The sequence below is a fragment of the Myxocyprinus asiaticus genome, chromosome 19 (genome assembly GCF_019703515.2).
Source record: "Myxocyprinus asiaticus isolate MX2 ecotype Aquarium Trade chromosome 19, UBuf_Myxa_2, whole genome shotgun sequence".
NCBI lineage: Eukaryota > Metazoa > Chordata > Actinopteri > Cypriniformes > Catostomidae > Myxocyprinus > Myxocyprinus asiaticus.
In genome coordinates, this window is record NC_059362.1 from 6,428,911 (window position 1) to 6,451,248 (window position 22,338).

The window sequence follows — 22,338 nt, forward strand, 5'->3', positions numbered from 1 at the left end:
GACTGCTATGTCGCTCGGAAATGCACCCAAGAATTTCACACTATTGCACTTGTGGATATGGTTGTGTGACAATAAAAGTGATTTGATTTGATTTAGAAGTCACTATTCAGTGTGATTTCAACTTCCAATTTATTATTATTATTATTATTATTATTATTATTATTATTATTATTATTTTGAATAGCAGAATTTTCAGTGAAGAACACTACCCAAGATCCATCAATCAGAGAAGTCAATAGGCTTATTTGAGATGACAAATTTCTTTAAAGTAGACGAGAGTAGGCGGCTGCAGTCAGGGGAGGAGTGAAATAAGTTCAGTCAAGTCGTACAGTTCTCACTTCTTGTAGTGGATCAGCCACCTACGAGACCAAAGGCAGATATCGCGTGATCCGATATGAAAAAAATAAAATAAATAAAAATAATAATAATTACCCTCTGAGAAAAAATAAAAAATAAAAAAAATATTCGCAGTTAACAAGTTTTACGAAATTTACACTGATGCAAAAAATGTATATCATATCACAATTGAATGTCTTAGTGGACATATTTCTGGGGAATATGTGGATGCTAAGGGCAGCCCTATAATAAAAAAACTGATAAATACACAAAATGATACAGACACCACTTATTCCCATCCCAAGCTCAGTGATGTGCTTCAACATAACCGGAGTGCTTCATAAGTGTATATTAGGGCTGCACAATAATGGGTAAAATGATAATCACGATTATTTTGATTAAAATTTTAATCATGATTATAAATCACGATTATTCTGCCCTTTGACGTTTTATTTATTTTATTTGTTTTATTGCAGGGCTGCACAATAAAAAATAAACAAAATATTATATATATATATATATATATATATATATATATATATATATATATATATATATAAAAAAAAAAAACTGTTGCCACAGCTTTTTTTTTTTTTTTCCTGAACTAAACCATAAAATTACATTAAATAGCAGCTCTCATGTTGAACAAGGTGTTAAAACTACAAACAAGTACATTATTCTTTTTGACCAAAATTAAGTTATGTTTTGCCCATGCTTTCTTCCAATTTAAGGGTTTTTACTCTCAAGTTCTCTAAAAAATTATTTACTTTTATTATTATTATTGCAATAAACAGTAGTAATATATTTCTGTAATAATTTAGCAGACGGCAATGCTAAACTGTCTGAAGCTTTTACTTTGATGTAAAAAAAAAAAAAAATAAAAAAAAAAATGGAAGTGTGTATGTTGTTTCTTTTGACAACAGTTTTGGCAGGCTCTGGTGCTCCATCTAAAGATGGTGAAATGCTCTCATCTCCTCCACCCACAAAAAAAAAAAAAAAAAAAAAAAAAAACTGGTGCCATGGGTTTACTTTAGATTTTTTAGACACTTGTAATGGCCAAACATACCTGAAATTACGCAAATGTGCAATGAGGTAAATCTGGAGTGCTTTTTAGTGCGTTCAACACAAGTTAGCGACGAGCACGAACCGAACCGAACTCTGAGCACAGCTGCTGGTGTATAATATATAATGAGAGCACGAGATGAAATTAATCGCTATTGAGCACAGAACCACTCTAAAAACCACTGTAACACCGCACTGCAACCAGAGTTTTTTCAGCTGAGTTGCTGCGTAATCAGTTAATGGCTGAACAGACAGAGTTGTTGAATGATTGATCTCAGAACAGTTTGAAATGCACCTGATTTTCATCCTACCCCCACATACCGTCTCCGAATGCAGCGTGTTCCAGCTTTCTGATGCGAAGCATATGTATGTCAGCGTGTGCTTAAAACTGAAAAAGTGATTGGTCAGTGGCAAACTTCTGAGGAGAGCACGATTGGTCAGGTAGGTGAAAATAGATTTCAAAGGCACTTGTGATCTGTAGACACAGCAACTTTACCTGGCTGATCATTTCTGTTTGTTAGCTCACTAATATCGCCGACGAATATGCTTAATTAACCGTGATCGCGATTAAAATACGATTAATTGTGCAGACCTAGTCAAAGGGGTGAGAAAACCAACGAAAGACATCTTGAACACAATCCGTTTGCACAGCTGCAGCCAGCAATTTATTGTAAGAGACTCTTGTCATATGGTGGAGCACACTAGGGTGGACAAAGGCCTCACGGCTAAGGGCATCAGCAACATTTTTTGGACCTGGAATGTAGTTAATGTCAAACTGGTATGGTGCCAGTTAAGCAGCCCATCTGTGCTTGCAAGCATCCAGTTATGCTTTGGAAAGAATATACATTAATAGGTTATTGTCCATCCATACAATAAATTCCTGACCCCTGAGCCAGTAATGGAACTTGTCACAAATAGCCCATTTTATGGCAAAAAACTTTAACCTAGGCGCAGGATACCTCAATCTCGAAGTGACTTGCTGGCAAAACAATTAGCCTAGCTGTCGTTACACCTTTAGGAAACAAATTACACCAGCATCATCCACATGAAAGTAGCAGGACTATTACACAGCCTTGCGGTAAACGATTCTATTCGAATAGTCTGAATCGGGATGTAAAAGCTGTGTACTTTCGATCATCTTCGTGCACCTCTACATTATAGTAACCGGAAGTGAGGTCCATTGTCGAGAAGTAGGCATTTTCACCCAGTACAGCAAGAGCATCCGCCTGGTGGGGAAGGGCATGTGCATCTTTGATGGTATGAGCATTAATCCAACGAAAGTCTGCATATACCCGAATCCCCTGACTTCTTCCAAACTAGGACAAGAGGTGATGCAAACTCACTGCTAGACTTTCTAATGATCTCATCTCATCCAAAGCTTGGCAAAGTTCCTCATATTGATTGCTCCTAGCAAGACGTTGGTATGGCAACTGAAAGAGCTTGTCATCACTGAGATGAATCTGATGAGCAAAGCCTGTAGCTTTTCCACAGTCCAACTTATGTCTTCAAAAGATGGAACAGTACTAAGCTATAAGCTGAATGAGTTTTGCCTTGCAGTCAGCCGACACATCACAAGAGTCAATGTCTAAATCAGATAAGCCTAATTCACATAAAACAGCTTTCCCCTCAACAACACTTGAATCGTTATGTGCATCTGAAATGTCAGCTGTTCTGTGCACTTTCTGCTCTAAAGAGAATAAGGAACAGTCAGACACTTCAAAACAGACCAAGTCCTGCAAGGCCATAAATGGAAAAGCATCAGCAAGCTTGGAATTTCACTTCAAAGTAACAACTTTCTCAACACCTTAAGTGGAGTTAAGTGCCTTATCCAAGGACACAATAGTGGTGGCTATTGGGATCGAACCAGCAAACTTCTGCTTACCAGTTCAGTGCTTTAGCACTAGACGTCAGTTTCTAGCTCACACACTCCTAAAGGACATGTTCTAATCCTGCCACATCCAACCAAAACAAACTCTTGGGGCTAGTGAAGGGCTAAAAAAACACAACAGCACTTAGCAGCTTTGACAAGATTCTGGAGCTCAGGGTACACATCGTCCCACTGTCGAGCATGGCCTTGACTTGGACTTTTGCACCGATAATTACCTTTGTATAGAACAATACATTATATGACTGAAGTTTTTGTGTTTTCTGCAGTACAATTAAGACCATTCTTGTCACACACTATTATATTGACCCGTTTCAGAAACATCACTTTTTCCCAGCAGCCGCCATATTTGTGACCATCAGGAGGAAACAATGGTGGTGAATGGAAAAACACCCATAAATCTATATCAAGAAAAACCTCAAAAAATGGTATTGATCCATGCCAAGTCCCAGGAAAGGTGTATACAGGTCTGAGGTCAACACAAATATGGCCAAATTTGACTTTTGTGGACATTTAAATATATTTTATCCATGATTTACCTCCGTAAGGTGGCAAGTCTGTTGTGTGACCGTGACTGCACACGCCTATTGGTACATCACCATAAACATCTCTCATTCAAAAGTTACACATATTTGTGTTATTTTCTGCTCTGATTTGGTCAAAATATTACAAAACGTCTGTGATGATCCTGTCTGTATGAATGTAAAAGCTGCTTTTAACTCATGAAGAATACACAGAATGCAACCGAGGCATATTAATGAATAAGAATAGTATGTTTACATTGTAGTCTGGTGGTGTGAATAAAGTCTTTGCTTCATAATATTACGATGTATTGTTTATTGACTAACATTAGTATATACACATAAAATATATACTATATATTCACATTATAGTGCTTTTTTATTTATTACAATGTGTTACAATTATCAGTATAATAACTGACACGTGTACAGATAACTGACATGTCTGAATAAATGAGCAAAAGACCCACAAGTGTTTTTAATCCCTGCTCTCCCACTTCATCGCTGCTTGTCTTTGGTGAAATTAAGCCATTACACTTAAAAGATAAAAACGTTATCACCTTTTAGCAGTATCACCTTTTTCACGATTTATAAATAGAAGCTAAAATTTAGCCGACTTTTGCCGCATCCCACAGCGCAGCACAATGAAGGTAAATGGAACTTTGGTCACAAACATGGTGGCGGGGTCATACATCACATGAAACAGGTCAATACAGATTCCAAATCAAAATCTGTCAGAGATGGGGGATCATCACTAGGCCTTGCGCTTGTGGAAGATCAGTCACAGGCACCACACTAACTGTTGAGCAGGATTTGGCTCTTAAGCGTTTAGTACATGCATGACCTGCCTTGTAACAAAGAAAGAATAAATGATTTACCCTACAGTGAAAGGGAATTGTGTGCCAAACATCCCAGTTACATCCCCGCACACCTCCCATGGCACTGAAGGCCGGACTCTGGTCTTTTGACTATTAAAGTGCTGCCGTTGTGCACCTCTGTGATTTCTTGATTGTCCTTTCTCCAAAACACGCTCTAACATTCAAGGATTCACTCTCCTGTCTCTCCTGACCGAGCTTGTGGATGAACAGCCTCAGACTTAGCAATCTGCCTAACTTTTGCATGAGTGTTCTCAACAGCAACTTCCTGTTTCAAAACAGTAATTGCTGGGCAAGCTACACACAGAAAGCTACATTGCTTCTCCCTTCTGTACTCTTCCAACCACTCATGAACATCATCTGCTGTCCATTGCTCAAAAGGTCTGCACTTGAAAATAAGAGAAAGTTCAGGGTCCTATTTCTTACCAATGTTTTTTTTTCTTCTTCTTTTACAGAGTACTATTACTGCCAACTTGGAAATTTACAATTTGGCCTACTATTTAAAAAAAAATGATAATTCCTTATGTCATAGCTATACTGACTATTAATACCATGCAAGTTATTGTCCGGACCTTTGCTGGGAAGGAAATCTAGAGACCGGACCTCTTGGAACTTTAATTGAATACCCCTGTACTAAAGGCTAACAAAAAAAACAAACAAAAAAAAACAATTGCCCCATTTGTTATTTTCAGCTCTTTTTAGCTAATTGTTAGATGTGATAGATGCGCTTCAAATGGGGGAGCCCACGATACAAATAAATGTGAGTTAGCTCACACGGCATTCAAGCGGGAGAACCCCCGCAGCGGTTCAAAAGGGAGAGCCTTTAAGTGCTTTAGGCGGGCCATCCTGCGTTGTAGGATGGGGGGCTACCGGACTGGACCGCAGCTGTGTCCGAACGGTGGGGCCGGCCTGTTGGGGAGTCGAGGATGAAGCAAGCATCCCCCTGACCTCGGATGAGAACTTATGACTGGTTAATCAAGGCTTGATGTGCCCTCCTGATATGAAGACGTTTGGTGCGGATGATGCCGAGATATGCGTCAGATGGCCGGTGTCCCATTGTGTTTGGTGTTCGGGCAGGCCTTTGTGGGCTGCTATGGTTGTGGTGCCGATGTGAAAGGAAAGGCTTGAGTATTATTTGAGGTGCTTAGAGAAATGTAGCCCTGATGAAGAGCGTTTAAGCAACGAGTTAGTAGATCGATAACAAGTAGTTTTAGGTTTGTTTGGGTGTGAGGCGAAGGAGGATACAGAGAGGAGAGAAAAATCTAGAAATGGCAGATTGTAATTTAGTTGGAAATCTTTGAAGCATGTCCAAGCTGTCTGATATGTTTGTAGGGTTTGGGGTTAGGGCTTGAAGAGTCCTGTGGGGGGGGGGGGGGGCATGGAGAAGTCTGGGAGGGTGATTTCTAGGAATTTCAGTTCTGAACGGGGGGGAACTGGGGTTGTTGTCGGGTTTGCTTCCGGGGCTAAGGCTCTGGATCTCTGAAGGAAAACAAGAAAGAGTCAGCAAAATGGTTTTTGAGCCTGGAAAGTTTTATGCTTTAATTATGGTTATCTGAGGAGGGATTTGAGACAAAGTTCGCTTGTGGAGGCAGCCTCGTGCAGGGAATGGATCTGGAGTAGGAGAGATTAAAATGGTAGAAGGGAGGAGGATGAAGTGAAGAGGAGAATGGGTCTGGAGCGGGGTTCACCAGCGGAGGCAGCCTCACGTTGGAATCCAATGTAGTGGCCCATGGATAGGAAGGGGTAGAGGAATGGATGTTAGCAGAGAGAATAGGTTGTGTGGGAAAAAACATAGGCATCTGGAACGTATGTGAGGCAATGTAAGGATACGTGCTTGAATGGAAATTGTGATATGAACGGGCTGAATCCTCAGGTGCGGGATCACAAATGGGTTGAGCATGGCATTCGACGTGAGGGCATATGGTAGGCTGTGTTTGAATGAAATCGATTGGTGCGAAGATGCAGGCTTATGGGGAGCTATTTATGGAAGACCTGACCTGACCAGATTGTTGTCAGTTGCTAGGTGGGTGACGGTTCGTTTGTTTTGAGTGGGTTATAATATGGGTTACAGAGCAATGAAGGCAGAGACGCATGGTCTGAAAGATGTGCTGCGGTTGTGGCACGTGACCAGTTGCGGCGCTTGGAAAGCATGTGCGCTGTTTGCACTGTAGTGGGGGTTTGTTGCAGGCCTGGAAAGATGCCACAGTTGCGGCGCTTGGACAGCGCGATGCACTGTTTACAGTGTAGTGGGAGGTTTAGTCGTACAGCCCTGGAAAGAACAGAAGAACAGACGGAAGCCACTCCTCAGTAAAAGGCACATGACAGCCTGCCTGGAGTTTGCCAAAAGGCACCTGAAGGACTCTCAGACCATGAGAAACTAAATTCTCTGGTCTGATGAAACAAAGATTGAACTCTTTGGCTTGAATGGCAAGCATCATGTCTGGAGGAAACCAGGCACCGCTCACCACCTGGCCAATACCATCCCTACAGTGAAGCATGGTGGTGGCAGCATCATGCTGTGGGGATGTTTTTCAGCGGCAGGAACTGGGAGACTAGTCAGGATCGAGGGAAATATGAATGCAGCAATGTACAGAGACATCCTTGATGAAAACCTGCTCCAGAGCGCTCTGGACCTCAGACTGGGGTGAAGGTTCATCTTCCAACAGGACAATGACCCTAAGCACACAGACAAGATAACAAAGGAGTGGCTCCGGGACAACTCTGTGAATGTCCTTGAGTGGCCCAGCCAGAGCCCAGACTTGAACCCGATTGAACATTTCTGGAGAGATCTGAAAATGGCTGTGCACCGACGCTCCCCATCCAACCTGATGGAGCTTGAGAGGTCCTGCAAAGAAGAATGGGAGAAACTGCCCATAAATAGGTGTGCCAAGCTTGTAGCATCATACTCAAAAAGACTTGAGGCTGTAATTGGTGCCAAAGGTGCTTCAACAAAGTATTGAGCAAAGGCTGTGAATACTTATGTACATGTGATTTTTTTTTTCGTTTTTTTATTTTTAATAAATTTGCAAAGATTTCAAAAAAATTTCTTTCACGTTGTCATTATGGGGTATTGTTTGTAGTATTTTGAGGAAAATAATGAATTTAAACCATTTTGGAATAAGGCTGTAACATAAAATGTGGAAAAAGTGAAGCGCTGTGAATACTTTCCGGATGCACTGTAGCTTCATTAATCAGCATGTTACAAGTCTTTCATAATAAACAGATTTTTGTTCTAATTTTGTGAAAATTAAGTAGAGATGTCATCGTGGCAAGGAAAGCCTATTTATCCTTAAATTAATCAAACAGATATTTAACGCTTCACTTTTATGTAAATTGTTTGTTGTTAGTGGATTCTCACTTTAAGGAAAATATAAAAATGGTCCATTCAGGCTTTTACGTTTTTATACATTTTCTCTCAGGGGACACCCCTGAACCCACAGTATTTTATCTGTCAAAAGGCCTCCTATGTCGTATAGATTCTGAATGTAAAAATATTTCAACAAAACTGGACTGCTGTCATTCAGCTTCAAAACAAACTGTTGATCTTATCTTTTAATATTCACATCTAAGTGCCCCCGACTGATGAAGTCTTGATGAAATATTTTAATCTTTTGGTAGAAAAGATCTCTCAGACCCCACTAGTTGTCTCTGGGCCCCCAATGTCCTCATCAGGATTTTTTTTTCTTTTTTTACAAAGTACTATTGCTGTCAACATGGCAAGTTATAAAAACTATATATAAAGATTCATAATTTCCTAGCCATATAACTACTGACACCATGTAAGCTACATACTATCCGGACCTTTGCTGGGAAGGAAATGTAGAGACCAGACCTCTTGGAACTTTAATTGAGTACCGCTGCCTTAGAGGCAACCCATGTACATAAATATCTGTGCTCATCCAGTGGCGCAATGCTGATTTGCAAGTGTAGGTCACTGTAATGTTTCGACGGAGATCCAAAATCCATTTTATGAAAGCTCTCATTCTCAAAAGCCCCAAGGGCACAATCCGGATGGCTGATGCCATAAGGCCCTGTAGTCTGAGGCAAATGCAATACAGCACACTCGATCCCTCTTTGAACTGTGAGAGACAATTCATTAGAGAAATAATGTGCTCTTCTGACAGATGAGCACGCATTGCAGTGGAATTCAGCTCCAGTACCAGAAAAGTTACATTCTGGGATGGAGTGAAATTGCTCTTGCTCAGATTTATACTGAAACACAGAGATGAGAGGTGCGAGAGCACTAGTTGTGTGTCTTGCACTACTTTCTCACTTGAATTGGCTATGATTAACTAATCGTCTATACACTGGCGGCCAAAAGTTTGGAATAATGTACAGATTTTGCTCTTATTGGAAAGAAAGTGGCATTCAACTGATCACAATGTATAGTCAGGACATTAATAACATGAAAAATTACTATTACAACTTTTAAAAAATGTTCAGAACCTCATAAACTACTTCAAAGATTTCACATCAAAAAGTCCTCCAGGTGCAGCAATGACAGCTTTGCAGATCCTTGGCATTCCAGCTGTCAGTTTGTCCAGATACTCAGGTGACGTTTCACCCCACGCTTCCTGTAGCACTTGCCATAGATGTGGCTGTCTTGTCAGGCACTTCTCATGCACCTTATAGTCTCCCACAAAAGCTCAATGGGGTTAAGATCCGCAACACTCTTTTCCAATTATCTGTTGTTCAATGTCTGTGATTCTTTGCCCACTCTAACATTTTCTTTTTGTTTTTCTGTTTCAAAAGTGGCTTTTTCTTTGCAATTCTTCCTATAAGGCCTGCACCCCTGAGTCTTCTCTTTACTGTTGTACATGAAACTGGTGTTGAGTGGGTAGAATTCAATGAAGCTGTCAGCTGAGGACATGTGAGGTGTCTATTTCTCAAACTAGAGACTCTGATGTACTTATCCTCTTGTTTAGTTGTACATCTGGCCTTCCACATCTCTTTCTGTCCTTGTTAGAGCCAGTTGTCCTTTGTCTTTGAAGACTGAAGTGTACACCTGTGAGAAGGTTTTGTTCTTCAGGGCAATGGAGGAGTCAGGAGAAAATGAAGCAGTTTTAGGCAAGTCTTTTTATTTTCTGCCTTCAGCATCTTGTATTGTTTGGCTGCTTTATCAAAACATTCAATTCATTTAGCTTCTTCGCCACACTCAGTAACAAACTTTAATACACTCAGTACACAGCGACACCGTGCTCTCGTCACTCGCTCTCTCTCCCCAAACTGATGTGCTGGTGCGCCTTATCAGGTCTCCCTCTGCTATTACTATAACAAGAGACATGTGAGATAATTAGAGATAATTACAACCCAGGTGACAAGCCTCACCACTCTCTCTCTCCGGCAGACTGACACATGGCCACGCCCCCATCCCCACAACACCTTTGAATGAAATCTTCAGTTTTTTGGCAATTTCAAGCATTGTATAGCCTTCATTCCTCAAAACAATGATTGACTGATGAGTTTCTAGAGAAAGTCGTTTCATTTTTTTGTGCCATTTTTGACCTAATATTGACCTTAAGATATGCCAGTCTATTGCATACTGTGGCAACTCAAAAACAAACACAAAGACAATGTTAAGCTTCATTTAATGAGCCAAATAGCTTTCAACTGTGTTTGATATAATGGCAAGTGATTTTCTAGTACCAAATTAGCAATTTAGCATTATTACTCAAGGAAAAGGTGCTGGAGTGATGGCTGCTGGAAATGGAGCCTGTCTAGATTTTATCAAAAATGACTTTTTCAAATAGTGATGGTGCTGTTTTCTACATCATTAATTTCCTGACTATACTTTGTGATCAGTTGAATGCCACTTTGGTGAATTAAAGTACCAATTTCCTTCCGAAACAGCAAAATTAGTACATTATTCCAAACTTTTGGCCGCCAGTGTATATGTCAGGATTTTATGTCAGGAATTCGTAACAAATGCCATGATAGGCAAAACTAAGACATTTTGTGTGGGGAATAAACGCTGATGTGGAAGAAAGCATCTTTCAGATCGACTGATGTGAACCAATTGTTCTGATGTATTGAACAAGAGAGTGTTGTATGTTAACATCTTGAAATTGTATTTTCTCAAATGTCTGTTTAACACTCTGAGATCCAAAATAGGGTGCAGTTAACCACCCTTCTTTGGAACTAGAAAATAATGGGAATAAAACCCCTGTTGACATTGGCCCGGGGGAGCTACCCGAATCGCCCCTTTCTCTAGAAGAGAAGAAATTTCCTCTTCCAGAAAATGAGCAGAGCTCTTGTTGGTCTGCGAGAAAATTACACCACCGAAACGTGGGGGTTTCATGGCAAACTGAAGCCTGTAGCCCTGCATAATTGTCTGAATCACCCACTCGGAAGCCAACACGGTGTGCCAGGCTTGTATGTGATTTTTTTTATCCTGCCCACTTGAGTTGGGGCATTGCATTGAGCTGCAATCACAGGCAGCACGCTCATTTGTGATACAATGGCGCCATCTAGCAGACAGCTTGGGGGCGCCATGTAGGGCTGCTGAGATCAAGGACTGAGTCCATCAAAAGATTAAAGTCTCCTCCCAATATTGTATCTTGAGGGTTGCCAGTGGCTTGCAACATCCCTTCAAGATCTATAAAAAAGCCCTGATCATCAAATATTATGTTTAAATATTAAATATTAGCCAAAATAAGACTTTGCCCCTGAATTTCTACTAAAACAATAATGACTCTTCCTAATTTATCTTTAGTCTGTTTGAGACATTTGAATTGAAGACGCTTACTTATCAGTGTAATGACTCCCCTGCTCTTTCTTAAGCCAGCACTAAAGAAAACATGTCCACCCCATATCTTCCCAAATTTTTCAGCTTCCTGCAGGAAAAGATGCATTCCACAAAACATTCTCTAGCCAATAGGAGGCATAAGCACAAAGAACGTGCAGATTCACCCACAAATTGTCCCAAAGGAGTGTTACTTTACAAAACAAACTCCAGCCGGTAGGCGGAACCAGTACAAAAAAAAAAAAAAAAAAAAAAAAAAAAAGGCGCTCAGTTTCCTTGGACAGTCAAGTGAATGTTCAGTGAGTCAGTCCACTCGGTTTCAGTGTGAGAACCACAAAATAACTTACTGCATTGACTTTATGAAGGACATCGCTTGCTGGGGACATGTAAATATTTTGCGGCCATCCTTAGGATCTATTCTCAATTTGGCCAGGAACATCACTGCAAAAGCGACCTTCCGTTGATGTGTTTCTTGAATTCCTTGAATCGATCACGTTTCTCTCGTTGAATTCGCAAAGTCTGGGAAAAAGAAAATGCTGTGGTTCTTCCAAGAAAGCCTTCCTTTATACCTTGCCTCATGTAACACGAGATCTTTATCGGACGATCTCAGAAATTTGGCCAGAATTGATTGGGGCCTGTCTCCCTCAGCAGATTGCCGAGCCAGAACACTGTGAGCTCGCTCGATTTCCAGCTTATGGCCTGTCGAGCAGACTCAGGAGCCTGTTCAGGAATTTCACCATATCTTGACCCTCTTCGGTCTCAGGAATTCCAGCAATTTGGACGTTATTCCACCAACTATGGTTCTCCAAGTCCTCCAACTTCTCCCAGACGTGCTCCAAATCCATCTTGGTCGCTAGTGGATTAGCAGCTAATTCCCTCTCCGATGACTCCAGATAATTGATCCATTTCTCGACATCCACCACTCTTGTAACCACCTCAGTGAATTTAGTCTCCATGGCCGTGATCGATTGACGTATTGCAGCAAGATCCTCCAAGTCAGCAACGACCTTCGTCAGCATTGCCGACAATTCTCACAGAATTTCTTTTACTTCTCCGGCCAAATCGCTCAGGACCTCTGGAGGGGCATCAGCTTGAGCACATTTAATGTCTCCAGATCCCGAGGATTTTGAATTCTGTGACATATTGTCTTCCTAGAACATTTATGGATCATGGTGTATCGAATCTCACCGGTTTATGACACAAAAAGTATCAAAACTAGCAAATTGCGCAGAGCTCGCCGTTCACTCGTCCGAACCTCGCATAGTGTCCATGTTGCCCCCCTTAAACCTTTTTTAAAATCTGTCTGAAGAACAAACATAGCTCATAACCTACAATAACAAATAGGTTGATCAGCTTGAAAATAAAACAATAATCCTTTCAACATATCAGGGCTATGGTTAAACTATGAAACCTGAGAGGAATATTTAAATCTGCTAAAGCCCTTATCTTGACCGTATCGACGCAAATAAGAAAAACAATTGCCATCGGAGAACAAACTGATTTGCTAATATTCAGGATTGTGAGGGCTGACACACATCTCTGTATATAGAACCAAACATTCTCTTTAATACATTTGTGCATATGAGTAGACATCACTCTGTCGTCATTTTTATATGTATAGCGCCTTTCATAACACACATCGTTTCAAAGCAGTTTTAATCATGCATTAACAGAAAATGAAACGGTAATATCTATAATGTCTTAGTCATCATTGTGTAGTTTGATAAAAGACGATTGTGAATTGTGTTTAAAAATAATTAAATAATAATTGTATTTATAACCCCAGTGAGCAAGCCGAAGGCGACTGTGGCAAGGAACACAAAACTCCATAAGATGTTGGTTAATGGAGAAAAATAACCTTGGGAGAAACCAGGCTCACTGTGGGGGCCAGTTCCCCTCTGGCTAACATCATGAATATAATGCCAATATTACTTGTGTATAATGCAAGTTATGGTTTAAAATTATTAAACTGTGCAAGTGTTAAGGGTCAGTGTTTAAACAAAGATTTTGTATGAACGGTAAGATTAATGACAAATGTCTTTGAAGTCCATCCTGGATTAACTGCAGAAGTTCACATAGATGCAATTGTCCTTGTTAGTTGGCTGATGAAGGGTTTTGTTGGCAATTAATTGATAGTCGATGTATTCCATTTCAAGAGTGTAGTCCATCATTAGACCGAGGTGATGCAGGCAGAGATCAGTTAGGTGCATCACAGTTCAACCGGCCAGTAATTTCGGTGAGGTCTATCCTAAGTCCAAGGTTCAGGCAATGACATATGAAGTATCCCATGTCTTATGGTTGGAGTTGGCATCAGTTCATCCTCTGAAGTCCATCGTAATAGACTGAAGTGATATGGCACCGGCTGCTATAGATTATATTACATATAGATTATAGATATTACGGTTTAATTTTCTGTTAATGCATGATTTTCTGTAAAGCTGCTTTGAAATGATGTGTGTTGTGAAAGACGCTATACAAATAAAAATTACTTGAACAGTAGGCTTGGGATTGATGACTTTTTCATGCATCAATAATCGGAAGATTTTCCTGATGATTATATATAATGTGGATTTTTTTTCAGATATAAATAGGGCTGCTCGTTGCACAATAGTATTTGTCTCTTCAGACATATTTCTCAGGACAACTTTGGTATTTGGGAGCGGCAGGGTAAATTAAAGGGGGTCGCACAACAGACACATCTGATGGAAGACATGGCGCATTCTAAAATTAGAAAATTATTTATTTTCTACAAAGGTACACCCACACCGCCAATGCTCAGCATCAGCGTCAACATTCTGAAGTGCCAGGGACCGCAACTCGGAGCGAATAGTTTTCCATTAAATTAGACCCAAATCATTATTAAAGGACAAAGATTATTTACTCTAGCCATCACTGGATGATATATTGTTTATATGTGTCTTTCATTTAGCCTATACAATGTATTTTCAGTTACAAGGAAGTTGTTTTTTGGTTTGACAGCTATAATGAAAGACCTACATAAAGAGAAATTGCACAATAATATAGTCGTATAATAATAACCATTTCTAATCATTCAGTTTGCGCAGTTACAAGGGTTTCACTAACCTGCAAACTCATTAACGTCACTTTAATTCTTGAATAAGTACCAAAACTTTTGTAACTTTGGACTACCATCTCCTGTGCTGCTTCAAGTTGTCCTGTGTGTGTGCTTCAGTAAATGGTATAATCGCCCTCTTGTGGTCTCCCAACGCTATTACTCCAGACTGTTAAACAGAGGCCAACTGAGTGTATTGGAAAGCATGCAAATTGGGCTTCTAATTTCAATGTCGGCTAATTTTAATATATCGGTAAAATAACGTGCCGATCAATAATCGATTTATTGATATTTTATGACATCCCTACTGAACAGCCCCTAAATAGCTGTTCAAGACACATTGTCAGAGTTTTTCTGTGTGTATCAGTGAAAGAATGCAGATGTCCTTGAACCATTAACACAACCAAACATCATGAAATTAAGTTATAGTATTTTTTTTTTTTTAATATAAAATTGGAACAAGCTTTCAAATCCCAACCCCACTGAGGCCTTTATTACACCTCCGTAAAGTCCTTTAATAACTCATTTATTATGTCTCCAAATTCCAATGTGAAAACTTGAATCTTCCTTTATCCTCTTTGTCAATAAGGCTCATGATGAGTTTTTTTTTTTTTTTTTCTCAGCCAAGTGAAATTAATTATAATGCTGATTGGCTTTATTTCTTCTGCAGGCGGTTTGTAACCCTTGATTTCTCTGATGTTGTTTTCCATTCCATGATATGATTACACTGTTCTTGAGATCTTCATCTCTCACTCCCCGCAGCTATGATTCTGTGGCCCGTATGGTTGCTGTTGTCATTGCCAACGAGCCCTGAGACATGAAATGTTGGACTCGGAGTGAAATGTGGCTAAACCAGGGGGGGAGATAATGGTGTTTGTGTGATCAGCAACCACAGTTGGAGCTGCAGGCTACAGGCCAAATCACATACTTGTCTTTGTAAATGACGATGCCCCTCTATACAGACGGGACCTCAACCGAGAAAGAGAGAGAGAGAGAGAGTGAGCGACAATAACAATGGAACATCCCCTGCATAAGACTTAACCAGTCAAGCACAGACAACATGTGCCCCTATAGTCTGGCGGGTTGATTGAGTTTAAGTTTGTGTGAGATGAGAGGTCAAAGGGTTTAACTGAGAATTGAACAGTTTATGGTATCTAAATGAGCACAAATATCCTGAAAAATAATCATTTAGTGTGTCTGCATCTGCCTTTGTATATTTTCCTTACAATTAAATATTCCTGTGCAGGGGCAAAATACATCTATTTTTATTGTTTTATCTATTGTTTATATACAGTACACAGTATACAGTCCTGGGTAGATTACTTATTAATTGAAATCTGGAACCGATTACAAATTACATGACTGCAATTGCAATCAGTAACAATCTCTTATAGTTTTGGCAACCTAAATACTTTGAGTAATGTATTGTACTTGATGTCACATCCTACCTGATGTTACAGTAGGATAATCATACAATTTTGACATTACAGTATGCTGCTTAAATGCATTTAAAAAAAATAAATCAAAATGAGAATTGTATGAACATATTTTAAATATAGAATATGATTTTTGTGTTTTACTCACTATTTGTCTGTTACTGAGTGAATAAAAAAGGCTTTTAAAGGGTCCACAAATACAAAAACACATTAACACATATGTTTTGTCCAAGATGGCAGAAAAAGTTGGTGTGAATTATTCTTATTTAGAAGAGGATTATTAAACTATTGACATTTTTTTTCCTCTAGACTTCCAGTTAGTGAAGGTCACTGGATATGATGTAGATGTAGTATTTCACAGCTATACAGCAACAGTATTTAGTTACTTTTACAATTATTCATTATAAGAAGGCATGGTCTAATTGTTTGATTGGTGCTTTTGTGCAGAAATTCAGAAACATGGATCGCAAATGTATTTTACATGATGTTAAAATATGAAGGGAGTTGCATGTTTCCTCCTGTGATGCTGATAGTTCTAGGCCCTCCATAGATGACTACATGCACACCAATGCAATCGGTTTACATGTATATTTAAGTGTACTGTAAGACTTAAACATTATTATACCATTCAGGGTTGGGAGGGTTACTTTTTAAAATGTATTCAACTACAGATTACAGAATGCATGCTGTAGAATGTAATTTGTAATATATTCCGTTAGATTGTTACTGACCTTGAATAATCTAAATACTTTGGATTACTTATTCAGCACTAGCAGATTTTTTTTTTTCACTTGTTTAGACTATAAACAAGTTAATAACATGACTGCCAGTAAAGTAAGACCAAATACACATATTAAAAATATATTTTCTGGAGAAAAAAGGGAGAAAAAAAAAATTCAATTTTCTGAAAAAGTGTAAATTTCTTATGCAAAGTAAATTAATCCTTTTTTTTCTTTTTTACAGGAAAAAAACAAATTACAAAAATCATCATCAAGAATAAAATTGAAATATATATTTGCCCTTATATCAAAAAGGTCTTACTAGAGAAAAAAAAAATACTATATATGTATGATCGAATGTGGATTTTCTTAAACAATACATAATCGTGGCTGGTAACGTGCATGTAAAAGGGCTAGAAATAGCATTTTAGCTTAGCATAAAGCAAAATGTTCACATGGAACTATTTCTGCTGATCCAAACTTCAAAACCCCACAAAGTGTACACAACCACATCTTTTCCCTCAATGACATCATATCCACCTTTTCACTCATAACAGTGTAAATGTGCCCTCTTGCTGCAGGTATGAATGAAACACATTTCTAAAAAGAGTTTCACTGCTGTTCAAATGTTCCTCGGATCACATCATTTATACGGATAAATGTTTTCCTACTGAATAGACTAAATATTAAATTAAACAAATGGCAATATAATGCCAATTAATCTAATCAGTAATCAAAATACTTTAATGTTGCTGTATTCTGATTACCAACTATTTAAATTGTACCTGCTGTAGAGGAAGACAGTTACTAATATTTTGTACTTTAAATACCAACCCTGATACCATGGTATTTGCATAGTACTCCAATGTATTTTAAAGAATAACATGATGTTACCATAAAAGGCAGTGTTGTGTCCTGACCATCTAATGTGGAGGTGTTTAAGCAGAACATACATCTTTACAGAATTTAATGACTGCAGTGCGGTTTCATTAACATTCTTCATTCACGTGTACTTTAGACAAACAACTTGGACGTTGTTTAAGAGCGCTCAGAGTGTCTTGTACAAATTGAAATCAGGACTCTCTTGTTAACACATTAGATGTTTAATGTGTGTTTAGTAAGATGTGTGGAATGCGGTCTCTAGACTTAGACTTTAAGAACACAAAATATTAAAGGAATAGTTCTCCCAAAATGAAATTTCTGTCATCATAAAAGCTGTATATCAGAAGGTTTACGCCAGGTTCACACATCCTCTGTGAGCTTGGCGTGAGCAGTCGTGTTGGACGTTCACATTGGCCACGTCTCTTCCATGAGAAACAGCAGTGCCTCTGCGCAGGAAATAAAGTTATCTAAGGGGTCCTACGCCAGATTTTCTCTTTAAAAAAGGTCATAACAAGCTGAGGTTATTGCTGCTTCAAGGACAACAGTGGGCAGTCACTTGTACTTCATATTTATCAGCACACTTGGTTGTGATTGGTTAATATTGTGTCCAAGCTGTACACCTATATACACAGAATGGCGAAAGGTCCGGCAGTTTATTAATTCTTTATTTTATTGAGTTTACTTGCATGCAGACATATAAGTTGTAGTATACTATAGGTTCGGTTTGAATAATCTTGATTTGCTTTTGTGTCTTTCAATAATATCCTGATTATTTTAGTGTTGTACTGCACCCACAGTGGCTCAGCCTGAGCCACGTGGCAAAAATAGGCCCAACGCCGAAACTATCCACTCACTGCTGCGTCTAGAACGCTTCACCTCGCGACTCACACTTGCAGTGTGTGGTAATGGGGGCGTGGTCATGTGTCAGTTTGGGAGAGAGGGAGTGGTGTGGCTCGCCAAGCTGGTTGACATGATTTCTAACAGCTGTTTCTCATTACAGTGATAACGGAGAGAGCCCTTAAAACAGCAGAACACGCCCGAGAAGGGAGAGAACGACACGAGAGTGCAGCAACTGGCATCTTATTACTATATACTATATTACTATTATAACGTACACATATGTTTGTGTATTGAGAGTTTGAAGAAGTTTGTTTACTGAGAGTGTGTTACACTGAACTAAGAAAAGCACCTAGAAGAGTGCACAAAGTGTGTGAAGGCAGAGAATAAAAAGTCTGACCTGAAGTGTGTCACCGCTCCCCATCTCCTCATTTCCACACACGAACCCTGACGTGGTGTCACACTCTTCTCTGTGCTTTTCTTAGTTCAGTGTAACACAAACTCTCAGTAAACAAACTTCTTCAAACTTTCAATACACATACGCTCAAAAAGACATGCCAGTTGCTGCACTCTCGTGTCCTTCTCTCTCTCCCTTCTCTGCCATGTTCAGCTGTTTTAAGGGCTCTCTTCACTATCACTGTAATGAGAAACAGTTGTTAGAAATGATGTCAACCAGCTTGACAAGCCACACCACTCCCTCTCTCCTGCAAACAGACACACGACCACGCCCCCATTACCACACAGCGTAAACTGTGTCATCTGTTAATATGTGCGCCGAAATGAAAATGCGGTGCTCACGCATCGCTCACGGAGGATGTGTGAACCCGGCTTTACACTGTTGTTTTCCATACAATGAAAGCATATAGTGAATAGGGGCTGTCAAGCTCCACAAAGGACTAAAAAGCATCATAAATGTGATCCATATGACATTTGTGATTTGTCCACAGACTGAACAGACTTCACCTCTTTGTGTGTGACTGTTTGAATGCAATTCTGCTAAATGAATGCAATTGTGAATTAGATTTGAGAGCTATCGCCCAGGGGAACACTTCCATTGAGTAATAACTTAATATTTGGTCTGTTCCTCACACAAAGCTATTGTATGACTTCAGAAGACTTCACAATATAGCACATAATAGTCTCAATGACTAACTTTATAGTGCTTTTTGTCTTTTTTTAAATAAATGATGACAGAATTTCCATTTGGGTGAGCTACTCCTTTAAGATATTGGTAAATGCTTTTGGTTTGTTTTGGCTTATTTTGGATACTGACGTTTAGACACTACACAAGCCAGGTGCGTAAGTACAGTAACATTATGCCCCTCATGTCAACCGCACTAAAGCCGAATAATATGTAAATAATACCACCAACAATGCAAATAAACCTATTTAATTGGCTAGTGACTAACAGACCCCATTTTTTTCAGAGTGTGTGGCTTTGTTTTCGGCTGGTTTAAATAGTTTAGAGAGGGCGGAGGTGTGGTTTCATCGCGCCTGATGGTTTTTTCGCGCTCACAGCTCGAGGAGGCAACATCATGTAATTCATCTGGCCAGAAAAATAATGCCATATTGAAATATCTGTTGTATAATAAGAATATATTGATTAATGACGAGAAGTTTTCTTCATTTCAGCTGCGGTGAGTATGTGACTCTTCTATTAGCGCAACATCATGGGTTTAATATACTTTGCTTTACAGCTTCAGAGTTGTTACATTTGAGATTGAAACTGTTGTGTGTAACAAGCACAAAATTGTATTGTTGTCTATAACATTACATTTTGTATATTATCTTAGAGCCATCACCATTTGTGGAGAGACAACATTATAACTATGCTAGATGTGTATTGTACTGTGTACATTGTACGTGTACAGTATTTTAAGCAGCCACAATATTATGAAAAACAAGACAAAAAACAAACCAAACACCAGAAGACATTGCATAGCACCATTGTTTGCATAAATATTTTGCCATGTTTTTCTCTGCCTGTGTCTTTCATTATAGGCTACAAACAATTGAAAAGAGTTCTCTCGCGTCCTTTCTATTTCCTTTCTTTCTCTATTGCTATGAATTTGAATGCACTTACAATTTCTGAATGTCACATTGTATTATATACAGTAACAAGAATAAACACAATTTGTAAGCCAAACATTAAAAAGCGAAGTGTGTTAGGCTTAAAATCACAAAACAATACGCTATTTAAATGTATTCGGTTTCGTTGTCAAACGTTAGTGGATATAGTTCATTTGAAGAACTACGAGGTAATTTTGATTTTTTGATTTGATCCCTTGAGCGACCTTCAGGACATTTTTGTCTTTTCCATTTTTGCTTTTTCTATCATTTTGGTTTATGCCAATGGCATAAATTTTGCCAAAGGTGTGTATTTTTGGGGGGAATTTTGATATTTCAACCTCAGTTCCTATAATAGCCTACATCTGTAAAACACTGTGTACACAAAATAGTTACACTCATGACCTTAAGGACAAAAATATCCCCATTTAAACCCATGAAAACTGCAATATTGGATCCCATTGCCATTAAAGCATAACATCATGAATTCTATGATATTATACTTTCATTCCGGAGCCTTGGCTTAAAAAGTATTTATATATATTTTCCACCAGATGGCTCCATTTTTCTCATGTTTAGCCTATGGAGCAAATAAATGCTTTTTTCCTATTTTCTGTTTGCCGTATTATAGAGCATTGCAGGCCAATTGAATAAATTATGCAGCTAAAATTGTGTGGGTGTGTTGGTATGGATGTAAGAGTGTGTTTTGTATGTGTGTATTGAGAAATGTTTGTGTGTGTGTGTGTGTGTAAAAGACAGTGGCATTATGTAAACAAACTGGCATTTAAAAGATTAAAATCCTGAAAATGAATGAATATTTGGTAGTTATGATCAGGACTGATGTTGGTTAAAAAATCTAAGTCAGTGACAGTGGAAAATAATATTAATATATAATATTTTTATGGCAGTTTTTTTGATGTGGACATTTTTGTCCTCTTAGGTACTGAGTGTGAATTTGTTTTTAAATCTGACACTGCACAAAAAATAATAATGCATCAAAATCAGTGTTGTTTCTAATCATTGACATATCTCAGACTGTGATAATCCCAAAAAAATAATTTCCCCTTAGCATTTAGTATATGGAAAATAATTCATTTTTTTGTTTTGTTTTTTCTCATAAAAAACAACAATGGCATTATATAAACAAACTGGCATATAAAGGGTTAAAATCCTGAAAATGAATGAATATTTGGTAATTATGATCAGGACTGATGTTGACATTGAAAGTGGAAAATAATATTAATATGTAATATTATTATGGCAGTTTTTTGATGCGGACATTTTTGTCCTCTATGGACCTCTGAGTAACAGTAAGGACCTCTGAGTAACTTTTTTAAATTGATGCACAAGGGTTAAGTGTCCAAATACTTTTCGGTGCCTCTGTATCACTGTCAGCACTTGATAAGTCTGGTCTTAGAGATATTGAAATATCAGCTTATAAAGTAACAGATCCATTCTAAATTGTGTCTTTAATAATATTATAGTATTAACTGGATTTTCCACCATTTGTTTCAGTGATGGATGGGTAGGGTCTAATTAGTGCTGCTGAGCAGTATAATGTTCAACCATACATTTATTAAAAGCAGAATTCTTTATAAGCCTATTATTGATTTACACTGTGCAAAACCCACCCAGGGGCGTAGCAGTCATTTAAAAGTGGAGGGGACACACTCACACAGACCCAACACTTACAGTGCAGTATTAATATATTACAGTATATATTAATATATTTGATATATTATATTAATATATACATATTATATACATTTAATATGTGTGGTATTTTAAAGATTGAAGTATTGCAAATTAATTGCAAAATTAGCTGCAAAAATTTAGGGCATCTTGTGGAGCACTTGCTCCTGATTCACACATGACAGTAAAAGACTGAGCACAAGCTGGTCCT